The 24,219-nt window shown below is 51.2% G+C and overlaps 2 long non-coding RNA genes, 11 other non-coding genes and 12 pseudogenes across 13 annotated transcripts; all 25 read left to right on the top strand.

The window, feature by feature from the left end:
• The first annotated feature begins 2,257 nt into the window (after positions 1 to 2,257).
• LOC118653161 lies at positions 2,258 to 12,504 on the top strand. The gene is made up of 14 exons (XR_004966790.1): positions 2,258 to 2,539; positions 3,108 to 3,208; positions 4,763 to 4,896; positions 5,447 to 5,584; positions 6,172 to 6,305; positions 6,862 to 6,996; positions 7,565 to 7,697; positions 8,264 to 8,402; positions 8,989 to 9,122; positions 9,688 to 9,821; positions 10,392 to 10,525; positions 11,097 to 11,229; positions 11,808 to 11,914; positions 12,470 to 12,504. It is a non-coding gene; the product is annotated as an uncharacterized LOC118653161 (long non-coding RNA).
• Positions 5,110 to 5,214, top strand: LOC118653212 (annotated as a pseudogene).
• Positions 5,812 to 5,925, top strand: LOC118653200. The gene has a single exon (XR_004966805.1). It is a non-coding gene; the product is annotated as a small nucleolar RNA SNORD116 (small nucleolar RNA).
• LOC118653211 lies at positions 6,519 to 6,623 on the top strand (annotated as a pseudogene).
• Positions 7,229 to 7,323, top strand: LOC118653209 (annotated as a pseudogene).
• LOC118653213 lies at positions 7,911 to 8,016 on the top strand. The gene has a single exon (XR_004966809.1). It is a non-coding gene; the product is annotated as a small nucleolar RNA SNORD116 (small nucleolar RNA).
• LOC118653199 lies at positions 8,630 to 8,742 on the top strand. The gene has a single exon (XR_004966804.1). It is a non-coding gene; the product is annotated as a small nucleolar RNA SNORD116 (small nucleolar RNA).
• LOC118653210 lies at positions 9,336 to 9,439 on the top strand (annotated as a pseudogene).
• LOC118653205 lies at positions 10,030 to 10,143 on the top strand. The gene has a single exon (XR_004966807.1). It is a non-coding gene; the product is annotated as a small nucleolar RNA SNORD116 (small nucleolar RNA).
• Positions 10,758 to 10,851, top strand: LOC118653203 (annotated as a pseudogene).
• On the top strand, positions 11,439 to 11,559 carry LOC118653201 (annotated as a pseudogene).
• LOC118653218 lies at positions 12,123 to 12,213 on the top strand (annotated as a pseudogene).
• Positions 12,505 to 12,679: 175 nt separating the features above from the next.
• LOC118653198 lies at positions 12,680 to 12,790 on the top strand. The gene has a single exon (XR_004966803.1). It is a non-coding gene; the product is annotated as a small nucleolar RNA SNORD116 (small nucleolar RNA).
• An 886-nt stretch (positions 12,791 to 13,676) lies between these two features.
• Positions 13,677 to 13,781, top strand: LOC118653206 (annotated as a pseudogene).
• A 466-nt stretch (positions 13,782 to 14,247) lies between these two features.
• Positions 14,248 to 14,358, top strand: LOC118653195. Its single transcript, XR_004966800.1, has one exon. It is a non-coding gene; the product is annotated as a small nucleolar RNA SNORD116 (small nucleolar RNA).
• An 887-nt stretch (positions 14,359 to 15,245) lies between these two features.
• On the top strand, positions 15,246 to 15,351 carry LOC118653208. Its single transcript, XR_004966808.1, has one exon. It is a non-coding gene; the product is annotated as a small nucleolar RNA SNORD116 (small nucleolar RNA).
• Positions 15,352 to 15,816: 465 nt separating this feature from the next.
• Positions 15,817 to 15,927, top strand: LOC118653194. Its single transcript, XR_004966799.1, has one exon. It is a non-coding gene; the product is annotated as a small nucleolar RNA SNORD116 (small nucleolar RNA).
• A 910-nt stretch (positions 15,928 to 16,837) lies between these two features.
• LOC118653204 lies at positions 16,838 to 16,942 on the top strand (annotated as a pseudogene).
• Positions 16,943 to 19,314: 2,372 nt separating this feature from the next.
• LOC118653217 lies at positions 19,315 to 19,419 on the top strand (annotated as a pseudogene).
• A 241-nt stretch (positions 19,420 to 19,660) lies between these two features.
• On the top strand, positions 19,661 to 23,582 carry LOC118653162. Its single transcript, XR_004966791.1, has 5 exons — positions 19,661 to 19,790; positions 20,768 to 20,895; positions 21,462 to 21,595; positions 22,567 to 22,695; positions 23,264 to 23,582. It is a non-coding gene; the product is annotated as an uncharacterized LOC118653162 (long non-coding RNA).
• On the top strand, positions 19,868 to 19,978 carry LOC118653196. Its single transcript, XR_004966801.1, has one exon. It is a non-coding gene; the product is annotated as a small nucleolar RNA SNORD116 (small nucleolar RNA).
• On the top strand, positions 21,120 to 21,224 carry LOC118653216 (annotated as a pseudogene).
• On the top strand, positions 21,673 to 21,783 carry LOC118653193. The gene has a single exon (XR_004966798.1). It is a non-coding gene; the product is annotated as a small nucleolar RNA SNORD116 (small nucleolar RNA).
• Positions 22,920 to 23,024, top strand: LOC118653215 (annotated as a pseudogene).
• On the top strand, positions 23,474 to 23,584 carry LOC118653197. The gene has a single exon (XR_004966802.1). It is a non-coding gene; the product is annotated as a small nucleolar RNA SNORD116 (small nucleolar RNA).
• The last annotated feature ends 635 nt before the right edge of the window (positions 23,585 to 24,219 follow it).

Below are 24,219 nucleotides of genomic sequence, written 5' to 3'. Positions count from 1 at the left end.
GGCCATCGGCCCTGTCCCAAGTTCCTGGTTATCTCTCCACCCTTGTGATGGTCCAAGCCTTTTTTTCTCCATGGCCCCCAGTATTTGTGGGTGCGCCTCAAGGTTCCCAAGGGGCGATTCACAGTCACCACCTAAGAGAAACTGTCCCTCAGGAAAAAGGGGAGTTGTTGCCATTTTTGTTACCCCGACCGAGACATATTCCTAGTCCTGTGATCTTAGGAGAAATCGAGAAATAGCCTTCTCTTGGAATGCAGCCGACGGATGCCATGTTGAGCCCAATGAAGCTGTTTTTTTCCAAGTTGGCTCGTTTGTTTGTTACCTGCATTGGAGGGTTCCGGGGAGAGAAAGAGAACCAACAACCTGCTTAGCTTAAAATGAAATGGGACTACTTCTTATCTGACAGTCAACTAAACTATAGATGTATGGTTCCTTGAAACGTAGACGACCAAGTTAGAGCTAATCTTCTATGAAAAACTACCCGCAAATTAATTCTAAAAAAGGCAAGCATCCCAGCCAGTATCAGTGCTGCCAAGCCCATAAGTGCTCAGCTCCTAAAAGAAAAAGTATTGTGAATGGCCAAGAGCATATAAAACGATGCCCAACCACACCCATCTTGATGATGAAGTAATTACAGCTATCGAATAATAATTACAAATAGTGACGAAGCAAATGCGCGTGTGTGCACACAGATAGGCACACACACAAGGAAACAAATCTACCATGGGTTGTCATTTTTCACCTATTAGATTAAGAGGCACCAAGTGTGGAGAAATTTGGACTCCTGGTATGTTACCCTGGGAAATAGGTATTGGATGGAAATTAGCACATTTTGACTCCCAATTTTAGTCTTAGAAATTTTACCTATAGGATGTAATAGGTATTGTTCAAAAATGTGTGTAAACTCAAGGGTACGCCCCACAGCCTTCGTTATACTTGTGAACTTGTGAGTAACCTGTTAATCCCGTTGCTATGCTTGGAGACTTAGTGACGAGTCATTTATCCAATTGGCTTGTATTCAGTTACTTAATAGTAATGTGTGTTCAAAGTAATTGATATGAAAATCCAGGTGTGTTTTTCTTTTTCAAAAGCTGATTTTCCCACCAGTGATTGAGTTACTGTGTTTCAGGCTTCAACATTGTGTGTTGTTCATGTGAAATGATATATGTATGCGCGTCTTCGGATATGGTCAATAAACTAACTTTATAGGAAGAACATTCAAAAATGGCGATAGTTTGAGTTCTGGTCATTTTTTACTGTTCTATTTGTGGGAGTGATGTGTGCCGTTTCAAAAATATGTATTTCAATCACATAGGTAGCACTTAATTGAGTTCTTAGATGTACCACATGCTGAGATAAACACTATTTCATGGATTACCTCATTGATTACTTATAATCACCATTATCCCTTTTTTTAAAAAAATAGAGGTTAAGTTTGAGGTTGGGTTTGACGGTGTACTTCGCCCTGTTATCCACAACTGACTACAACCCACCTAGCGTCACAACCGCTGGAAGGTGTTAATGAAAAATACTACTATTTCGATGGCACAAAACCACACTTTGGGGAGAAACGCACATTTCCGAGGTCATGTTCGGTCTCCCTTTGCCTTTAGGGTCAGACCCCTGAGAATTCTCAAGTGCAGTCCCTCGGGCTAAGAGGTCTAAGTATTGAGATGTGCCGGGAACAGGAGAGAGACAGGAACGGGGCATTGATTTGTGCACAATTTTGTGGCGTCAAGTTACAAAGAACAACCGCTACAGCTAGGGGGCGCCCGTGCTTAGGAAAAGGGCCCCTGGGCTCCTCAGGAGAACAGGCCATCGAGCACCGGGTGCCATGGGGACACAGGTCGAAGCCCAGGAGAAATGGCCAATAAGAGGAGTATCACTAAAGGGGAGAAAACCAACTTCGGAATAGACACGATGACGCAATGCCAGCGCCAGTACTGCAGATAGCGGGGGGCGTGCCCCCACCCTAGTGACACACCTTCCATGTCATCATCTGTTGGAATAATTTTCCGATGGTGCTTTATGACCACGCGGTCTGGGATTCCCTAGCCCCTTGGTGTATGTTTTCCATAATTATTCAACACCCCCCCGCCCCCCGTCCCCAGTGCTCTGTCTTCATTCCAGCACTTTTCTGAACGTAACATGTTGCGTCTTGCAAGGACAATGAATGGGGAAGTCTGACCCAGCAGGTGAAGTGTTGGCCCCCATGATCACCAGGGAATCCAGAGGTAAGTTTCACCCCATGATATTTAGACACTTGACGGGTTTATATACGTCAGGAAGGTGCTGCCACTAACTCCTTTTTATCTCCTGTTCTTCTGAGGGACATGGACGCTAGGAGAAGCTCACAGTGTCTTATCTAGAGAAAGCCGAAGGAGGAAGAGAAGAACCGGAGAGAGCAGTCGTGATGGGTCAGGTGACATCGGTCCAGGCGGAGTGACGGGTTCCAAGCCGTGCGCCGGCTCTGGCTTTGAATTTGAAGCAATCTAGGCACGTTTGGACGCGATGATGAAACTCTTCAAGGACGAGGCAACTGGTGAGAGATTGACAATGTTGCTAAATGAACATATGAATAACGAATGGATAAACAGGGTCAGAAGTCAAGTTCTTGACAACAGAATGCTAGTCAGCATCATGGCAAGATACTAAAAATGAACATTTGACAATAATCACAGTAGTTGCTTCCGCCAGGAACCATCCAAAGAGGGAACACCTTTTTGTTTTTATTGATGGCAGAGAGAGAGAGAGGAACAGAGAGGGAGAGAGAAACACCGATTGGCTGTCTCCTGCACGCCCCCCCCTACTGGGGAAGGAGCCCAGAACCTCTTGGTTCATGGGTGACCTCTTGGCTCAACCAACTGAGCCACACCGGCCTGGCGGGATCTTCATTCTTGACTCTTTCCTTTGTTAAATAAAAACCTGGAACGTGGAACTGAGAAGGGTGCGGAACGCCTCCTGGGTGTTGTGGGGAAAGTAGAAAGCCCAGGCACGCGTGTGCTACTTACTGGCGATAGACTACATGTTAGTGCTTTGTTGTCTTTACTGCCGAGTATTGTCCGAGATTATATTTTTTGTTTGTTTTCTTCTGTTTCTTTTGCATTCAGACGGGCTGAGTGAGGTCCTCCACTTCAGCGAATGAATGGAGGTGAGGGGCACACCAGGATCCTGTGAGATGCCGGTCATGGGCTCCAGGCCACGTCTTCAGGTGTGTGCATCTTTCCAGTGGTTCCCTGGGTCTTACCTTAATAATGTGCCATTTCTGTAGTGATTGTCTTCACCCTCGTTTCTGAATGTGAATTTTTAGTTGTTTATTTTATTTTTTGTTCATCCTCACCCGAGGATATTTTTTCCATTGATTTTTTAGATAGAGTGGAAGAGAGAGGGAAAGACACAAAGAACCATAACCTGTTTGGCTCAGTGGATAGAGCCTTGGCCTGCGGACTGAAGAGTCCCAGGTTCGACTCCGGCCAAGGGCACATGCCCAGGTTGGGGGCTCGATCCCCAGTAGGGGGAGTGCAGGAGGCAGCTGATCAATGATTCTCTCTCTCATCATTGATGTTTCTATCTCTCTCTCCCTCTCCCTTTCTCTCTGAAATCAATAAAAATATATATATTTTTAAAAAGACAGAAACATCAATGTGAGGTGAGGGAAACACATCAATTGATTGCCTCCTGCAGGTGCCCCAACCAGGGCCTGGGCTGCCTGCAACCAAGGTACGTGCCCTGGACGAGAATCTAATCTGGGACCCTTTGATCCTCAGGCCAACACTCTATCCACTGAGCCAAACTAGTTAGGGCTAAATTTTTATTTTGTATGAGTATTGAGTAGACTGACAAGTGTAAAATTTTAGAAAATTGTTGATTTCTTTTTTTTTTTTTTTTACACAATTCTGGATTGCAGTGAAATATCCTTTTGTGAGAATAAGCTATGTTTGGGAGTTTTCCTAACAGATTCTTAGGTTTCAGAATGTTGACCCATGACTTAAGAGCATATGGTCAGATTCATACATCATGATGAATCATTGATACTCTTCTCATCACTGAGATTTGACTTTAATTAGTTAAAAAAATTACTTTATTTTTATTTATTTTTAAAAATATATTTTTATTGATTTCAGAGAGGAAGGGAGAGGGAGAGAGAGATGGAAACATCAATGATGAGAGAGAATCATGGATCGGCTGCCTCTTGCACGCCCCCTTACTGGGGATCGAGCCCTGCGCAACCTTGGCATGTGCCCGTGACTGGAATCAAACCCGGGACCCTTCAGTTCCCAGGCTGACGCTCTATCCACTGAGCATAACCAGCCAGGACAATTATTTTATTTTTAAATTGATTTTATTGGATTGAAATTAGTTCTTTGGATGTGGAAAATTATATGTTAAATTTATGAGATCTTTCTAATGTCCAGTAGATTTTAAATGAAACCCACAAAGCCTTTCATTTTTCCTTAAAACAAACAAAAAATAATTTCAATATTCCATATTGTGGCCTCACAAAGATCAGTCACGTGTGTTCATCAAGTAGAGAGATCAGGAGATTTCATAGATTTGCTCCTTAATCATTATTTGTTGCTCATGTTACTAACGTTACAACTTACATCAGTAAGAATTAAGTCTATTTCTTGGCAGGATATTTTGTGACCTGAGGCTTGGTTTTCAATATTTTAGGAATAGACAAACTCAGTTTTTCTCACCCACTGTTACTTGACAATCTGGGTACCTTTCTCAACTGTGCTTGGGATTTCTCTACACTTCCCAGGTGCAGTGGCCGCCCACGGCTCCCCATTAGACATGAAGAGACCACCTTCCTTTCCTTTGATGATGGGCGGCGTGCGGGAGTCCTGGGAGCCGTGTGTCCTGGGTGTGCACCCTGCCTGTGGATCCCGCAGGAAGGTAAGCGTTCCTCTTTCCCACAGTCTGTCATTTGCTTGGGGAGTTTGTCGATGTGCTAGAGGCAGCCTGTCCACGTGTCCGCAGTGGCCTGTGGGGTTGAGCTTCAAGAGTGGATGGACTGTCCCTCTTGCTTTCGGACCCTGAGGTCATTGGCTCACAATGTGAGCTGCCTCAACTGCCTCACCTAGACTTCTGGCTTCACAGAATGTGCTGGGATCGATGATGATTCCCCCCAAAAAAACCAAACCAACATTCCTTGGGCTGAACAAAATGAGTGAGAACTACAACCGTCGTCGTTCTCATCGGAAACTGAGGTCCAGCACGTTCAGAGCCCCAGGGACAGGAGTGAGGGACAGCTTCCCCTTGTCACTCTCATGCAGGCACCACCTAGAATGTGCCTACCTGCCCACCTCATGGTGCCTCATACACCTGCAGTCACTGGTCAGGGATAGAGGAACTTGACAGGTCTTACCTGGGGAGAATGTTGGCCTGGATATTGTCACCTGGCTCCATTTCTCAACTGTGCATGTGATTTCTCTACACTTCCCAGGTGGAGTGGCTGTGCGGGACTCGCCATCATCCATGAAGTGAAGACATGCTTTCCTTTGATGAGCCAAGTCGAGTGCAAGTCCTGGAAGCCGAGTGTCCCTCCCTGGGTGTGCACCCTGCCTGTGGATCCCTCAGGAAGGTAAGCATTCCTCTCTACCAGTCCCAGCAGCACTGTAGAGGCACTAGACCTGCTAGGCCCGTCCATGAATCCCCGGTAGTTTCCCTCCAAGAATGGACTGAGTGTCCCCCTTCTTCCCTGGCTTGGTTGTGTATGTCCAGGCCACTAGATGGCGCTGATGCCAATGGCTCACTAGGTGAGCCATCCAGCCTGCCTCACTACTATGTCCTGCACCCCAGAACGTGCTGGGATCGATGATGACTCCCTCAAAAAAAAAACAGCCAAACCAACATTCCTTGGAAAAGCTGAACAAAATGAGTGAGAACTACACCCGTCGTCGTTCTCATCGGTAACTGAGGTCCAGCACGTTCAGAGCCCCAGGGACAGGAGTGAGGGACAGCTTCCCCTTGTCACACTCATGCAGCCACCTCCCAAGGTATCAGCGGCATACCTGCCCACCTCATGGTGTCACACTTGCACCCAGTCACTCCTAAGGGATAGAGGGACTTGATAGACAGGTGCACAACTTACCTGGGGAGAGGTTGGCCTGGATATTGTTACCTGGGTCCATTTCTCAAATGTGCATGGGATTTCTGTGCACTTCCCAGGTGCAGTGGCTGTGCAAGGCTCCCCATTAGACATGAAGAGACCACCTTCCTTTCCTTTGATGATGGGCGGCGTGCGGGAGTCCTGGGAGCCGTGTGTCCTGGGTGTGCACCCTGCCTGTGGATCCCGCAGGAAGGTAAGAGTTCCTCTTTCCCACAATCTCTCATTTGCTTGGGGAGTTTGTCGATGTGCTAGAGGCAGCCTGTCCACGTGTCCACAGTGGCCTGTGGGGTTGAGCTTCAAGAGTGGATGGACTGTCCCTCTTGCTTTCGGACCCTGAGGTCATTGGCTCACAATGTGAGCTGCCTCAACTGCCTCACCTAGACATCTGGCTTCACAGAATGTGCTGGGATCGATGATGATTCCCCCCAAAAAAACCAAACCAACATTCCTTGGGCTGAACAAAATGAGTGAGAACTACAACCGTCGTCGTTCTCATCGGAAACTGAGGTCCAGCACGTTCAGAGCCCCAGGGACAGGAGGAGTGAGGGACAGCTTCCCCTTGTCACTCTCATGCAGGCACCACCTAGTATGTGAGCACAGCTGCCTACCTGCCCACCTCATGGTGCCTCATACACTGGTCAGGGATAGAGGGACTTGATAGACAGGTCTTACCTGGGAGAATGTAGGCCTGGATATGGTTAACTGGGTCCATTTCTCAGCTGTGCATGTGGTTTTTGTACACTTCCCAGGTGGAGTGGCCCTTGTAGACTCGCCATCAGTAATGAAGACACGACCTTCCTTTCCGTTGTTGATGGGTGGCTTGCAGGAGTCCTAGAAGCTGAGTATCCCTAGTTGTGCACGCTGCCTGTGGATCCCTGAGGAAGGTAAGCATTTTCCTGCTCCAAGTGGAGAAATTAATTTTCTGATTTGGGGAGTTGCTAGAGTCACAGGTTTGGGTGTTGGAATGGCACAAGGGGTTTCCCTCCAACAAGTCACTGAGTATTCCTCCTGCTCAATGTTGGGATCTGCATCCCACAGGCCCCTGGAGGACTCTGAGGTCACTGCCTCACCCAATGAGCCGTAACACCGGCCTTGCTCACATTTTAGCACGTGCTCAGATCTATGATGACCCCAAAAATGCATTCCTTGGAAAGCTGAACGAAGTGAGTGAGAACTCATACTGTCTTCGTTCTCATCACAAACGGAGGTCCAGCATATTCAATGCCCCAGGGACAGGAGGAGTGAGGGACAGCTTCCCCTTGTCACACTCTAGGTCCTAGAGTGTCGGCACAGCTGCCTACCTGCCCAACCTCATGGTATATCACATGCGCCTGGAGTCACAGGTCAGGAACAGAGATACTTGATAGGTCTTACCTGGGGAGAATGTGGACATGGATATTGTCACCTGGGTCCATTTCTCAACTGTGCATGTGATTTCTCTACACTTCCCAGGTGTAGTGGCCGTGTAGACTCTGTATCAGGCATGAAGAGAAGACCATGCTTTCCTTTGATGATGGGCGGCGTGCGGGAGTCCTGGGAGCCGTGTGTCCTGGGTGTGCACCCTGCCTGTGGATCCCGCAGGAAGGTAAGCGTTCCCCTTTCCCACAGTCTGTCATTTGCTTGGGGAGTTTGTCGATGTGCTAGAAGCAGCCTGTCCACATGTCCGCAGTGGCCTGTGGGGTTGAGCTTCAAGAGTGGATGGACTGTCCCTCTTGCTTTCGGACCCTGAGGTCATTGGCTCACGAGGTGAGCTGCTTCAACTGCCTCACCTAGACATCTGGCTTCACAGAATGTGCTGGGATCGATGATGATTCCCCCAAAAAAAATCCAAACCAACATTCCTTGGGCTGAACAAAATGAGTGAGAACTACAACCGTCGTCGTTCTCATCGGAAACTGAGGTCCAGCACGTTCAGCGCCTCAGGGACAGGAGGAGTGAGGGACAGCTTCCCCTTGTTACATTCATGCAGGCACCACCTAGAGTGTTGGCACAGCTACCTACCTGGCTAACCTCATGGAACACACACCTGCAGTCATTGGTCAGGGATAGAGCTACCTGATAGACAGGTGTTACCTGGGGAGAATGTTGGCCTGGATATTGTCACCTGGTTCCATTTCTCAACTGTACGTGTGATTTCTCTACACTTCCCAGGTGGAGTGGCTGTGCGGGACTCGCCGTCATCCATGAAGTGAAGACCATGCTTTCCTTTGATGAGCCAAGTCGAGTGCAAGTCCTGGAAGCCGAGTGTCCCTCCCTGGGTGTGCACCCTGCCTGTGGATCCCTCAGAAAGGTGAGTGTTCCTCTCCACCAGTCCCAGCAGCACTGTGGAGGTACTAGACCTGCTAGGCCCGTCCATGAATCCCCGGTAGTTTCCCTCCAAGAATGGACTGAGTGTCCCCCTTCTTCCCTGGCTTGGTTGTGTATGTCCAGGCCACTAGATGGCGCTGATGCCAATGGCTCACTAGGTGAGCCATCCAGCCTGCCTCACTACTATGACCTGCACCCCAGAACGTGCTGGGATCGATGATGACTCCCTCCAAAAAAAACAGCCAAACCAACATTCCTTGGAAAAGCTGAACAAAATGAGTGAGAACTACACCCGTCGTCGTTCTCATCGGTAACTGAGGTCCAGCACGTTCAGAGCCCCAGGGACAGGAGTGAGGGACAGCTTCCCCTTGTCACACTCATGCAGCCACCTCCCAAGGTATCAGCGGCATACCTGCCCACCTCATGGTGTCACACTTGCACCCAGTCACTCCTAAGGGATAGAGGGACTTGATGGACAGGTGCACAGCTTACCTGGGGAGAGGTTGGCCTGGATATTGTTACCTGGGTCCATTTCTCAAATGTGCATGGGATTTCTGTGCACTTCCCAGGTGCAGTGGCCGCCCACGGCTCCCCATTAGACATGAAGAGACCACCTTCCTTTCCTTTGATGATGGGCGGCGTGCGGGAGTCCTGGGAGCCGTGTGTCCTGGGTGTGCACCCTGCCTGTGGATCCCGCAGGAAGGTAAGCGTTCCTCTTTCCCACAGTCTGTCATTTGCTTGGGGAGTTTGTCGATGTGCTAGAGGCAGCCTGTCCACGTGTCCACAGTGGCCTGTGGGGTTGAGCTTCAAGAGTGGATGGACTGTCCCTCTTGCTTTCGGACCCTGAGGTCATTGGCTCACGAGGTGAGCTGCTTCAACTGCCTCACCTAGACATCTGGCTTCACAAAACGTGCTGGGATCGATGATGATTCCCCAAAAAAATCCAAACCAACATTCCTTGGGCTGAACAAAATGAGTGAGAACTACAACCGTCGTCGTTCTCATCGGAAACTGAGGTCCAGCACGTTCAGCGCCTCGGGGACAGGAGGAGTGAGGGACAGCTTCCCTTGTCACACTCATGCAGGCACCACTAAGTATGTGAGCACAGCAGCCTACCTGCCCACCTCATGGTATCACATGCGCCTGTGGTCACAAGTCAGGGATAGATATACTTGATAGACAGGTCTTACCTGGGGAGAATGTTGGCCTGGGTATTGTCACCTGGTTCCATTTCTCAACTGTGCATGTGATTTCTCTACACTTCCCAGGTGGAGTGGCCGTGTGCGTCTTGCCATCATCCATGAAGTAAAGACCATGCTTTCCTTTGATGAGCTGAGTCAAGTGCAAGTCCTGGAGCCAAGTGTCCTTGGGTGTGCACCCTGCCTGTGGATCCCTCAGGAAGGTAAGCCATCACTTTAGATTTATTAGATTTCCTGGACGTGACCTGTCCATGTTTCCCAGTACATTCCCTGAAGAGTGGACTGAGTTTCCCTCTTTCCCCGTGCCTTGGTTGTGTATGTCCAGGCCACTAGACAACACTGAGGTCAATGGCTCACTAGGTGAGCATCCAGCATGCCTTCCTAACATGTCCTGCATCCAAGAACATGCTGGGATCGATGATGACTCCCTCAAAAAAAACACAGCCAAACCAACATTCCTTGGAAAACCTGAACAAAATGAGTGAGAACGACACCCGTTGTCGTTCTCATCGGTAACTGAGGTCCAGCACGTTCAGTGTCCCAAGACAGTAGGAGTGAGGGACAGCTTCCCCTTGTCACACTCATGCAGGCACCACCTAGATTGTTGACACAGCTGCCTATCTGCCCACCTCATGGTACCTCATACACCTATAGTCACTGGTCAGGGATAGAGGTACCTGACAGACAGGTCTTACCTGGGGAGAATGTAGGCCTGGATATGGTTACCTGGGTCTATTTCTCAACTGTGCATGTGGTTTTTGTACACTTCCCAGGTGGAGTGGCCGTGTAGACTCACCATCAGCAATGAAGACACGACCTTCCTTTCCTTTGTTGATGGGTGGCGTGTGGAAATCCTGGAAGCCGAGTGTCCCGGGGTGTGCACCCTGCTAGTGGATCCCTGAGGAAGGTAAGCATTTTCCTGCTCCAAGTGGAGAAATTAATTTTCTGATTTGGGGAGTTGCTAGAGTCACAGGTTTGGGTGTTGGAATGGCACACGGGGTTTCCCTCCAACAGTGGACTGAGTATTCCTCCTGTTCAGTGTTGGTATCTGCATCCCACAGGCCCCTAGAAGATTCTGACGTCAGTGCCTCACCCAATGAGCCATAACACCGGCCTTGCTCACATTTTAGCATGTGCTCAGATCAATGATGACCCCAAAAATTGCATTCCTTGTAAAGCTGAACAAACTGAGTGAGAACTCATACCGTCGTCGTTCTCATCGGAAACAGGTCCAGCACGTTCAGCGCCCCGGGGAGGAGTGAGGGACAGCTTCCCTTTGTCACAGTCATGCAGGCACCAGCTAGAATGTCAGCACAGCTGACTACCTGCCCAACTTCATGGTATCACATGCGCCCGCAGTCACCGGTCAGGGATAGATATCCTTGATAGACAGGTCTTTCCTGGGGAGAATGTTGGCCTGGATATTGTCACCTGGGTCCATTTCTCAACTTTGCATATGATTTATCTACACTTCCCAGGTGGAGTGGCCGTGTAGACTCACCATCATCCATGAAGAGAAGACCATCCTTTCCTTTGATGATGGCAGGTGTGTGGGAGTCCTGGAGCCGAGTGTCCCTGGGTGTGCACCCTGCCTGTGGATCCTTCAGGAAGGTAATCCATTACTTTAGATTTATTAGACCTCCTGGACGTGACCTGTCCATGTTTTCCCAGTACGTTCCCTGAAAAGTGGACTGAGTGTCACTATTACCCCGTGCCTTGGTTGTGTATGTCCAGGCCACTAGAAACCCCAAGGTCAATGGCTCACCAGGTGAGCCATCCAACCAGCCTTGCTAACATGTCCTGCATCCCAGAATGTGCTGGGATCGATGATGACTCCCTCAAAAACAAAAACAAAAACAGCCAAACCAACATTCCTTGGAAAAGCTGAACAAAATGAGTGAGAACTCACAATGTCGTCATTCTCCTCAGAAACTGAGGTCCATCACGTTCAGCGTCCCAAGACAGTAGGAGTGAGGGACAGCTTTCCCTTGTCACACTCATGCAGGCACCACCTAGAGTGTTGGCACCCCTGCCTACCTGGCTAACCTCATGGCACACACATGCCTGCAGTCATTGGTCAGGGATAGAGGTACCTGACAGACAGGTCTTACCTGGAGAGAATGTAGGCCTAGATGTGGTTACCTGGGTCCATTTCTCAACTGTGCATGCGGTTTTTGTACACTTCCCAGGAGGAGTGGCCATGTAGACTCACCATCAGCAATGAAGACATGACCTTCCTTTCCTTTGTTGATGGATGTGATGGGGGAGTCCTGGAAGCCGAGGATCGCTGAGGAAGGTAAGCATTTTCGTGCTCCAAGTGGAGAAATCAGTTTTCTGATTTGGGGAGTTGGAATGGCACACGGGGTTTCCCTCCAACAGTGGATTGAGTATTCCTCTAGCTCAGTGTTGGGATCTGCATCCCGCAGGCCCCTGGAGGACTCTGAGGTCCCTGCCTCACCCAATGAGCCAAAACACCACCCTGACTAAGATTTTAGAATATAGTCAGATCGATGATGACGCCAAAGATGCATTCCTTGAAAAGCGGAACAAAATGAGAACTCATACCGTCGTTGTTCTCATCAGTAACTGAGGTCCAGCACGTTCAGAGCCCCAGGGACAGGAGTGAGGGACAGCTTCCCCTTGTCACACTCATGCAGGCCCTCCCAGGGCATCAGCGCAGCTGCCTACCTAACCACCTGATGGTGTGACACACTCCCATCATCACCACTAAGGGATAGAGGGATGAAGGACAGGTGCAGGCTGTACCTGGGGAAAGGTTGGTGTGGATCATGTCACCTGAGAAGCTGAATGAGTTTCTCAAATGTGCATGTGGTTTCTCCTCACTCCCTAGGTCGCGTCGTCACAAAAGGACTGTCGTCCGCCCGGAAGAAACCACCTTGCTCTCCACCTGGGGGTTGAACATGGGCGGGTCCTGGAAGAAGTTTTGCCCGGTTCTGCCTCATGCCCCCGGGGCACTCAGGAAGGTGAGCCTTTCTCTGTCCCAAGGTCAGCCAATTGGAACCCTTTCTCTGAGCTAAGACCCTGTGTCCAGAACGTGCTGGGATCGATGATGACTTCCTCCAAAAAAAACCCAAACCAACATTCCTTGGAAAAGCTGAACAAAATGAGTGAGAACTACACCCGTCGTCGTTCTCATCGGTAACTGAGGTCCAGCATGTTCCATACCCTAGGGACAGGAGTGAGGGACAGCTTCCCTTGTCACACTCATGCAGGCCCTCCCATTGTTTCAGCATCAGAGATGATTTTTTTGGTGTTGGTTGCCCTTTCTTAAAAAATATTTTTTATTAATTTCAGAGAGGAAGACAGAAAGAGAGAAAGAAACATTAATGATGAGAGACAATCATGGATTGGTTGCCTCCTGCAAACCCCCTACTGGGGATCGAGCCCACAGTATGCCCATGTGCTCGCTCGAACCATGACCTCGATCAACCACTGAACTACACCAGCCTGCCCGCAAGGCTTCCTTTTTCCCATCCAGGGGCCTCGCTCCCCCCTGCCCACGTGAATCCATATTTGTAACCCACCTGCACACAGAAAATCACACCTGCCCTCACTCGTGCCTCAGGGACAGGCGTAGGGGACAATCAGATGAAGGCCCACCAAAGGAAAGAAGAGGGCAGCGATTTATCCTGACGACCTGGGCACATGACTCAAACGCCCCTGTGATTTGTGTCCACTTCTCAGGTGCAGCCCCAACGCCAGGGTCTACATTGGCCAAGACGAGAAGCCCGTTGTCTGCCTGGATGGCCCAAGTCCCAGGGAGCCACTGAGGAAGGGGCCTGAGCGGGCGCGGAGCCGGGAATTCCCAGGAAGGTAAGCGATGCTCTGCTCCTCGCTCAGCCATTAGCTTGTGGGTTTGGAGCTGCTGGAGGAGGCTTGTTTGGGTGTCCCGATGGCACACGGAGTTTCCCTCTGACATGGACTGAGTGTTCCTTGCTCCGTGGTGGGACCTGGTCGTGCAGGCCCTGGAGGACTCTGAGGTCATTGCTACACCCAGTGAGCCACCATATAGCAGGTCCATTTTTTAGAACGTGCTGGGATCAATGATGATTCCCCCCAAAAAACCAAACCAACATTCCTTGGAGCTGAACAAAATGAGTGAGAACTCATACCGTCGTCGTTCTCATCGGTAACTGAGGTCCAGCACGTTCAGAGCCCCAGGAACAGGAGTGAGGGACAGTTTCCCCTTGTCACACTCATGCAGGCCCTCCCAGGGCATCAGCGCAGCTGCCTACCAGCACACCTCATGGTATGACACATGCCCATCCTCACCTCTACGGGATAGAGAGATGAAGAACAGGTGCAGGCTGTACCTGGGGAAAGGGTGGTGTTGATCATGTGACCTAAGCGCCTGAATGGGTTTCTCTAATGTGCATGTGGTTTCTCTTCACTCTCCAGGTGGCGTCGTCATGAAAGGCCTTTCGTCTGCCTAGAAGGGACCACCTTACTCTCTCCATGGGGGTCGGACATGGGCGGGTCCTGGAAGAAGTGTAGCCCCGGGTCTGCTGAAAGCCCTCAGGGCACTCAGGAAGGTAAGCCTCTATCTGTCCCAAGATCAGCCAATTGGAACTGTGTTCTGACCTAAGGCCCTGTGTCCTGAACGTGCTGGGATCGATGATGACTCCCTCCAAAAAAAACCCAAACCAACATTCCTTGGAAAAGCTGAACAAAATGAGTGAGAACTACACCCGTCGTCGTTCTCATCGGTAACTGAGGTCCAGCACGTTCCATACCCTAGGCACAGGAGTGAGTGACAGCTTCCCTTGTCACACTCATGCAGGACCTTCCAGTTTTCAGCATCAGAGAGCATTTTCTTGGTGTTAGTTGCATCGTTTTAAAATATATTTTGTTTTTATTTTCAGAGAGTATGGGAGAGGGACAGAGAGAGACATCAACGATGAGAGAGAATCATTGAATGGTTGCCTCCTGCACTTCCCCCACTGAGGATCGAACCCACGGCCTGGCCATGTGTCCTGACTAAATATTGAGCCATGACCTCGCTCAACCACTGAGACACAGGAGCCTGCCCACTGGGCTTTATTTTTAACATGGGGAGGCCTGTACCTCCACCTGCATCGAAATTTGCTACCCACCTGCACACAGGAAGTCACACCTGCCCTCACTCATGCCTCAGGGACAGGCCTAGGGGACAATCAGATGAAGGCCCACGAAAGGGAAGAGGAGGGCAGGGATTTTACCTGAGGACCTGGGCACATCACTCAAACACACCTGTGATTTGTGTCCACTTCTCAGGTGCAGGCCCAGCGCCAGAGCCTGCATCAGCCAAGACGACAAGCCAGTTATCTGCCAGGATGGCCTGTGTCCCCGGGAATCCTCGAGGAAGGGGCCTGAGTGGGCACGGAGCCGGGATACCCCAGGAAGGTAAGCGATGCTCTGCTCCTCGCTCAGCCATTAGCTTGTGGGTTTGGAGCTGCTGGAGGCGGCTTGTTTGGGTGTCCCGATGGCACACGGGGTTTCCCTCTGACCTGGACTGAGTGTTCTGCGCTCAGTGGTGGGACCTGGTCCTGCAGGCCCAGGAGGACTCCGAGGTCATTGCCTCACCCAATGAGCCACCTTCCAGCAGCTCCATTTTTTAGAACGTGCTGGGATCGATGATGATTCCCCCCAAAAAAACCAAACCAACATTCCTTGGAGCTGAACAAAATGAGTGAGAACTACAACCGTCGTCGTTCTCATCGGTAACTGAGGTCCAGCACGTTCCGAGCCCCAGGGACAGGAGTGAGGGACAGCTTCCCTTGTCACACTCATCAGGCACCTCCCAGCGCATCAGCCCAGCTGCTTACCTGCTCACCTCATGGTGTCACACACGCCCATCATCACCCTATGGAATAGAGGGATGAAGGACAGGTGCAGGCTGTACTTGGGTAAAGGGTGGTGTGGATCATGTGACCTGAGAAGCTGAATGAGTTTCTCAAATGTGCATGTGCTTTCCCTTCATTCCCCAGGTGACGTCATCATGAAAGGCCTGTCATCTGCCTGGATGGGACCACCTTGCTCTCTACCTGGGGGTCGGACGTGGGCGGGTCCTGGAAGAAGTGTAGCCCCGGGTCTGCCTCATGCCCCCGGAGCGCTCAGGAAGGTAAGCCTTCCTCTGTCCCAAGGTCAGCCAATTGGAACCGTGTGTCTGACCTAAGGCCCTGTGTCCTGAACGTGCTGGGATCGATGATGACTCCCTCCAAAAAAAACCCAAACCAACATTCCTTGGAAAAGCTGAACAAAATGAGTGAGAACTACACCCGTCGTCGTTCTCATCGGTAACTGAGGTCCAGCACGTTCCATACCCTAGGCACAGGAGTGAGGGACAGCTTCCCTTGTCACACTCATGCAGGCCCTCCCAGTTTTCATCATCAGAGAGCATTTTCTTAGAGTTAGGTGCCTCTTTTTAAAATACATATTCTTTTTATTTTCAGAGAGGATGGGAGAGGGAGAGAGAGAGAGATAAACATCAATGATGAGAGAGACTTATTGATTGTATGCCTCCTGCATGCCCTGTACTGGCAAACAAGACTGAAACCTGGGCTTGTGCCCTAACTGGGAATTGAACCTTAACCTCCTGGTTCATTGGTCGATGCTGAACCACTGGGCCACACCAGCCTGTCCACAGGCTTCATTTTAAACATGGGGAAGCCCTTACCCACCACCTGCATCCATATGTGCAACCCGCCTGCACACAGGAAGTCACACCTGCCCTCACTCGTGCCTCAGGGACAGGCGTAGGCACAGTCAGATGAAGGCCCACGAAAGGGAAGAGTAGGGCAGCGATTTTACCTGACGACCTGGGCACATGACTCAAACGCCCCTGTGATTTGTGTCCACTTCTCAGGTGCAGCCCCAACGCCAGGGTCTGCATCGGCCAAGACGAGAAGCCCGTTGTCTGCCTGGATGGCCCGAGCCCCACGGAGTCCCCGAAGAAGGGTGCCTGAGTGGGCGCGGAGCTGGGATCCCCAGGAAGGTAAGCGACGCTCTGCTCCTCGCTCAGCCATTAGCTTGTGGGTTTGGAGCTGCTGGAGGCGGCTTGTTTGGGTGTCCCGATGGCACACGGGGTTTCCCTCCGACATGGACTGAGTGTTCCTCGCTCAGTGGTGGGACCTGGTCCTGCAGGCCCAGGAGGTCTCTGAGGTCATTGCCTCACCCCATGAGCCATAAATCCGGTAGCTCCATTTTTCAGAACGTGCTGGGATCGATGATGATTCCCCCAAAAAAACCAAACCAACATTCCTTGGAGCTGAACAAAATGAGTGAGAACTACAACCGTCGTCGTTCTCATCGGTAACTGAGGTCCAGCACGTTCCGAGCCCCAGGGACAGGAGTGAGGGACAGCTTCCCTTGTCACACTCATCAGGCACCGACCAGGGCGTCCCTTCTCAGCCTGTTCTATCTGAGGGTCACAGGCCCCTCCACCAGGTTGGGAGGCCCTGAAGGAACGGTTCTGGTTGGTATGTGTGTTCTGTGTAGGTACGTTGGCCATTGGGCACCTCCTCTGTAGAAGTTTGGAGGGTGAGGCCGGGGCCTTGCCCCAGGGAATCATTTTTTGGATCTCAGTTGGCCTTGTTTCCTCTGCCGTGGTAGCCCCTGCAGCTCTGACCTGGGTACCAAAGGACAAAACTTGAATGGCTCCTAATTAGGCGCCATTTCCCTCTGGTAGCGATAGCTGTTCTGGCCTATGGACTTGGTGAGGATCAGTGAGTTCCCTGAGGTGTTTTGGGGGTACGTTGCTGATAGCTGGCCTTGGTGCTGCAGTTGTGACATCCTACGCGTAACCCTCGCCCTCGTCCACATGCATTGGTCTGCTGGGCTCCCAGCTCTGAGGTGATGCTGCTGGTGGTTGATGGCGAGGACAGGGATGAGAGAGGAGGGCAGGTTGAGGTGGACTCCATGTCCTTCCATGCCACGTACTGTCTCTGTTTGCTTTGAGGGAGGCCTTCTGCTTCCCATGGATTTTATTTCGTTTTTTAAAATATATATTTACTAGAGGCTGGTGCACTAAATTCGTGCACTCGGCGTGGTATCCCTCATCCCAGCCTGCACTCTCTCACAGTCTGGGAGCCCTCAGGGGATGTTCCACTGAAGGCTTAGGCCCAATCCCTAAACCTGCAATGGACATCCTTAGTGCTGCTGCAAAGGCGGGAAAGGCTCTCACCACCGCTGCTGCGCTCACCAGCCATGAGCCTGGCCTCAGGCTGACCATCACTCACCCTGTGGGAGTGCACTGACCACCAGGGGGCAGCTCATTTGTTGAATGTCTGCCCCCTGGTGGTCAGTGCACATCATAGCGAGTGGTTGAGCAGCATTAACATATTATGAGCATATTATGATTTGATTGGTTGAACTGATGACCCGATGACTGGACACTTAGCATATTCTTAGGCTTTTATTATATCGGATTGATTTCAGAGAGGATGGGAGACAGGTAGAAATATCAGTGATAAGGCAGAAACATGTATTGGTTGGCTGCCACTTGCATGCCCTCTACTGGGGATGAAGCCAGCAACCCCGGGCATGTGCCCTGACCGGGAATCGAACCATGATGACCTTCTGGTTCTTGGGTCAAGGCTCCACCCCTGAGCCAAAGGAGCCTTGCTGAGGATGCTACTTCTGAAAGACCCTGTAGGTGCTTCAAGGTTTCCTGGCAGGTCGGAGCCTGAGTTCTACGCCTGGGAACGTGTGGTTTCCAGATGAGAATGTGGCCTTGCCCACGGGGCAGTGTTACGGAGATAGCCGATGAGGACCACAGACAGCGGCTGCTCTCCCTTTGTCCCCTGAGGGGCACTGGCTTGATTTGCACGAAAGTGTGCCTGGCCCGATGCGGCTGGTCTCCTTACGGGAGGCTGCATACATGTAGCCCGTGTGCTCATGGTGCCCGTCTCTGTGTGGGTGATTAGTTTCTGCTTCCACTTCTTTCCTGTACGTGTATTTGACCGGTGACCGTTTTCAGGGACAAAATGTCCAAGTTGAGGGCCATCTAGGCTTCTTAGGGGCATGTTCGTAGAACGCGGGTGCTTGTTGTTAGGACTTACTGGCCTCTTTCAGCAGACGCATGAAAAAAGAATTTGTGTGTTTTTTTGCTTCTTGAACAAACAGTCATTTTTTTGTTTCACTTGAGGAGGTCGCTGCCCACAAAACTTGCAACCTATCAGCTGTCCGACCTGCACACATGGCGTCACAGCCGCCACTCATTTCTCAGGGAGAGAAAAATGTGAGGGATGCACAGGCCCCGTAAGAAGGGGGCAATGAGGTGGGTTCATTTCTGAGGCCCTGGGCACATGACTCAAATGCCCCTGTGATTTGTGTCCACATCTCAGGTGCAACCCCAGCGCCAGAGCCTGCATTGGCCAAGACGAGAGCCCGTAGTCTGCCTGGATGGCCTGAGTCCCTGGGAGTCACCGAGGAAGGGTGCCTGAGCGGGCCCGGAGCCGGGATCCCCAGGAAGGTAAGCGATGCTCTGCTCCTCGCTCAGCCATTAGCTTGTGGGTTTGGAGCTGCTGGAGGCGGCTTGTTTGGGTGTCCCGATGGCACACGGGGTTTCCCTCCGACATGGACTGAGTGTTCCTCGCTCAGTGGTGGGACCGGCTACTGCAGGCCCTGGCGGACTCTGAGGTCATCGCCTCATCCCATGAGCCACCTTCCAGCAGCTCCATTTTTTAGAACGTGCTGAGATCGATGATGATTCCCCCAAAAAAACCAAACCAACATTCCTTGGAGCTGAACAAAATGAGTGAGAACTACAACCGTCGTCGTTCTCATCGGTAACTGAGGTCCACCACGTTCAGAGCCCCAGGGACAGGAGTGAGGGACAGCTTCCCTTGTCACACTCATGAAGGCGCCCAGCTGCCTACCTGCCCACCTCATGGTGTCACTGACGCCCATTTCACCTCTAGGGGATAGAGGGATGAGGGACAGGTGCAGGCTGTACTGGGGAAAGGTGGTGTGGATCATGTGTCCTGAGAATCTGAATGAGTTTCTCAAATGTGCATGTGGTTTCCCTTCACTCCACAGGTGGCGTCATCATGAAAGGCCTGTCATCTGCCTGGGCGGGACCACCTTGCTCTCTACCTGGTGGTCGGACGTGGGCAGGTCCTGGAAGAAGTGTTGCCCCGGGTCTGCCTCATTCCCCCGGGGTGCTCAGTAAGGTAAGCCTTTCTCTGTCCCAAGGTCAGCCGTTTGTAACCCTTTGTCTGAGCTAAGGCCCTGTGTCCAGAACGTGCTGGGATCGATGATGACTCCCTCCATAAAAAAACCAAACCAACATTCCTTGGAAAAGCTGAACAAAATGAGTGAGAACTACACCCGTCGTCGTTCTCATCGGTAACTGAGGTCCAGCACCTTCTGTACCCTAGGCACAGGAGTGAGGGACAGCTTCCCTTGTCACACTCATGCAGACCCTCCCAGTTTTCAGCATCAGAGCGCATTTTATTAGAGTTAGGTGCCTCTTTTTAAAATATATTTCCTTTTTATTTTCAGAGAGGATAGGAGAGGGAGAGAGAGAGAGATACACATCAATGATGAGAGACTTATTTTTTTAAAAATATATTTTATTGATATTTTATAGAGAGGAAGGGAGAGGGATAGAGAGTTAGAAACATCAATGAGAGAGAAGCATCGATCAGCTGCCTCCTGCACACCCCCTTCTGGGGATGTGCCTGCAACCAAGGTACATGCCCTTGTCCGGAATCGAACCTGGGACTCTTCTGTCCCCAGGCTGACGCTCTATCCAGTGAGCCAAACCTGCTAGGGCGAGAGCGACTTATTGATTGTCTGCCTCCTGCACGCCCACTACTCGCAAACAAGACTGCAACCTGGGCATGTGCCCTAACTAGGAATTGAACCCTGACCTCCTGGTTCATTGGTCAATGCTGAACCACTGAGCCCCACCAGCCTGCCCACAGGGCTTCAGTTTTCACATGTGGAGGCCTGTATCCACCACGTACATCCATATTTGCAACCCGCCTGCACACAGGAAGTCACACCTGCCCTCACTCATGCCTCAGGGACAGGCCTAGGGAACAACCAGATGAAGGCCCACGAAAAGGAAGAGGAGGGCAGGGATTTTACCTGAGGACCTGGGCACATGACTCAAACGCCCCTGTGATTTGTGTCCACTTCTCAGGTGCAGCCCCAGCGCCAGAGCCTGCAACAGACAAGACGAGAGCCCGTAGTCTGCCTGGATATCCTGAGTCCCCGGGAGTCACCGAGGAAGGGTGCCTGAGTGGGCGCGGAGCTGGGATCACCAGGAAGGTAAGCGATGCTCTGCTCCTCGCTCAGCCATTAGCTTGTGGGTTTGGAGCTGCTGGAGGCGGCTTGTTTGGGTGTCCCGATGGCACACGGGGTTTCCCTCCGACATGGAGTGAGTGTTCCTTGCTCAGTGGTGGGACCTGGTCCTGCAGGCCCAGGAGGACTCCGAGGTCATTGCCTCATCCCATGAGCCACCTTCCAGCAGCTCCATTTTTTAGAACGTGCTGAGATCGATGATGATTCCCCCAAAAAAACCAAACCAACATTCCTTGGAGCTGAACAAAATGAGTGAGAACTACAACCGTCGTCGTTCTCATCGGTAACTGAGGTCCAGCACGTTCAGAGCCCCAGGGACAGGAGTGAGGGACAGCTTCCCTTGTCACACTCATGAAGGCGCCCAGCTGCCTAAGTGCCCACCTCATGGTGTCACTGACGCCCATCTCACCTCTAAGGGATAGAGGGATGAGGGACAGGTGCAGGCTGTACTGGGGAAAGGTGATGTGGATCATGTGTCCTGAGAATCTGAATGAGTTTCTCAAATGTGCATGTGGTTTCCCTTCACTCCACAGGTGGCGTCATCATGAAAGGCCTGTCATCTGCCTGGACGGGACCACCTTGCTCTCTACCTGGGGGTCGGACGTGGGCGGGTCCTGGAAGAAGTGTTGCCCCGGGTCTGCCTCATGCCCCCGGGTCACTCAGTAAGGTAAGCCTTTCTCTGTCCCCAGGTCAGTCATTTGGAACCGTGTGTCTGACCTAAGGCCCTATGTCCAGAACGTGCTGGGATCGATGATGACTCCCTCCAAAAAAAACCCAAACCAACATTCCTTGGAAAAGCTGAACAAAATGAGTGAGAACTACACCCGTCGTCGTTCTCATCGGTAACTGAGGTCCAGCACCTTCTGTATCCTAGGAACAGCACTGAGGGACAGCTTCCCTTGTTACACTCATGCAGACCCTCCAAGTTTTCAGCATCAGAGAGCATTTTCTTAGAGTTAGGTGCCTCTTTTTAAAATATATTTTCTCTTTATTGTCAGAGAGGATAGGAGAGGGAGAGAGAGATACACATCAATGATGAGAGACTTATTTTTTTTAAATATATTTTATTGATATTTTATAGAGAGGAAGGGAGAGGGATAGAGAGTTAGAAACATCAATGAGAGAGAAGCATCGATCAGCTGCCTCCTGCACACCCCCTTCTGGGGATGTGCCTGCAACCAAGGTACATGCCCTTGTCCGGAATCGAACCCGGGACTCTTCTGTCCCCAGGCTGACGCTCTATCCAGTGAGCCAAACCTGCTAGGGCGAGAGCGACTTATTGATTGTCTGCCTCCTGCACGCCCACTACTCGCAAACAAGACTGCAACCAGGGCATGTGCCCTAACTGGGAATTGAACCCTGACCTCCTGGTTCATTGGTCAATGCTGAACCACTCAGCCACACCAGCCTGCCCACAGGGCTTCAGTTTTCACATGTGGAGGCCTGTATCCACCACGTACATCCGTATTTGCAACCCGCCTGCACACAGGAAGTCACACCTGCCCTCACTCATGACTCAGGGACAGGCCTAGGGAACAATCAGATGAAGGCCCACGAAAAGGAAGAGGAGTGCAGGGATTTTACCTGACGACCTGGGCACATGACTCAAAACCCCTGTGATTTGTGTCCACTTCTCAGGTGCAGCCCCAGCGCCAGAGCCTGCATCGGACAAGACGAGAGCCCGTAGTCTGCCTGGATGTCCTGAGTCCCCGGGAGTCACCGAGGAAGGGTGCCTGAGCGGGCACGGAGCCGGGATCCCCCAGGAAGGTAAGCGATGCTCTGCTCCTCGCTCAGCCATTAGCTTGTGGGTTTGGAGCTGCTGGAGGCGGCTTGTTTGGGTGTCCCAATGGCACACGGGGTTTCCCTCCGACATGGACTGAGTGTTCCTCGCTCAGTGGTGGGACCTGGTCCTGCAGGCCCTGGCGGACTCTGAGGTCATTGCCTCATCCCATGAGCCACCTTCCAGCAGCTCCATTTTTTAGAACGTGCTGAGATCGATGATGATTCCCCCAAAAAAACCAAACCAACATTCCTTGGAGCTGAACAAAATGAGTGAGAACTACAACCGTCGTCGTTCTCATCGGTAACTGAGGTCCAGCACGTTCAGAGCCCCAGGGACAGGAGTGAGGGACAGCTTCCCTTGTCACACTCATGAAGGCGCCCAGCTGCCTACCTGCCCACCTCATGGTGTCACTGATGCCCATCTCACCTCTAAGGGATAGAGGGATGAGGGACAGGTGCAGGCTGTACCTGGGTAAAGGGTGGTGTGGATCATGTGTCCTGAGAATCTGAATGAGTTTCTCAAATGTGCATGTGGTTTCCCTTCACTCCACAGGTGGCGTCATCATGAAGGCCTGTCATCTGCCTGGACGGGACCACCTTGCTCTCTACCTGGGGGTCGGACGTGGGCGGGCCCTGGAAGAAGTGTTGCCCCGGTTCTGCCTCATTCCCCCGGGGCGCTCAGGAAGGTGAGCCTTTCTCTGTCCCCAGGTCAGCCAATTGGAACCATGTGTCTGACCTAAGGCCCTGTGTCCTGAACGTGCTGGGATCGATGATGACTCCCTCCAAAAAAAAACCAAACCAACATTCCTTGGAAAAGCTGAACAAAATGAGTGAGAACTACACCCGTCGTCGTTCTCATCGGTAACTGAGGTCCAGCACGTTCCATACCCTAGGCACAGGAGTGAGGGACAGCTTCCCTTGTCACACTCATGCAGGACCTCCCTGTTTTCAGCATCAGAGAGCATTTTCTTGGAGTCAGTTGCCTCTTTTAAAATATATTTTCTTTTTATTTTCAGAGAGGATGAGAGACGGAGAGAGAGAGAGATACACATCAATGATGAGAGAGACTTATTGATTGTATGCCTCCTGCACGCCCACTACTCGCAAGCAAGACTGCAACCTGGGCATGTGCCCTAACTGCGAATTAAACCCTGACCTCCTGGTTCATTGGTCGATGCTGAACCACTGAGTCACACCAGCCTGCGCACAGGGCTTCATTTTTAACACATTGTTTGCGGGTAGTTTTTATCGCGCGCTAACAGGTGGCGCCGGCCATTTTTGCTAATTTTTTGTGTAAATGTCAACATTCACTAAAATTACGATAACTTTAGTTTATGTATTTATACGTTACCCGCATTCTACCGCTAGTCTATAAAAAACGTATTAATACGTGTCCCGCGCTCTACTACACTGGTGGAACGTATAAATACGTAAAACGTGTAAACACGTTTCCGGCATACAATGTGTTAACTTAGGGAGGCCTGTACCAACCACCTCAATCCATGTTTG

This window comes from Myotis myotis, unplaced genomic scaffold (assembly GCF_014108235.1).
Source record: "Myotis myotis isolate mMyoMyo1 unplaced genomic scaffold, mMyoMyo1.p scaffold_m19_p_38, whole genome shotgun sequence".
NCBI lineage: Eukaryota > Metazoa > Chordata > Mammalia > Chiroptera > Vespertilionidae > Myotis > Myotis myotis.
Note: the sequence above shows the minus strand (reverse complement) of the source record. Positions and strands in the feature narration are given on the sequence as shown.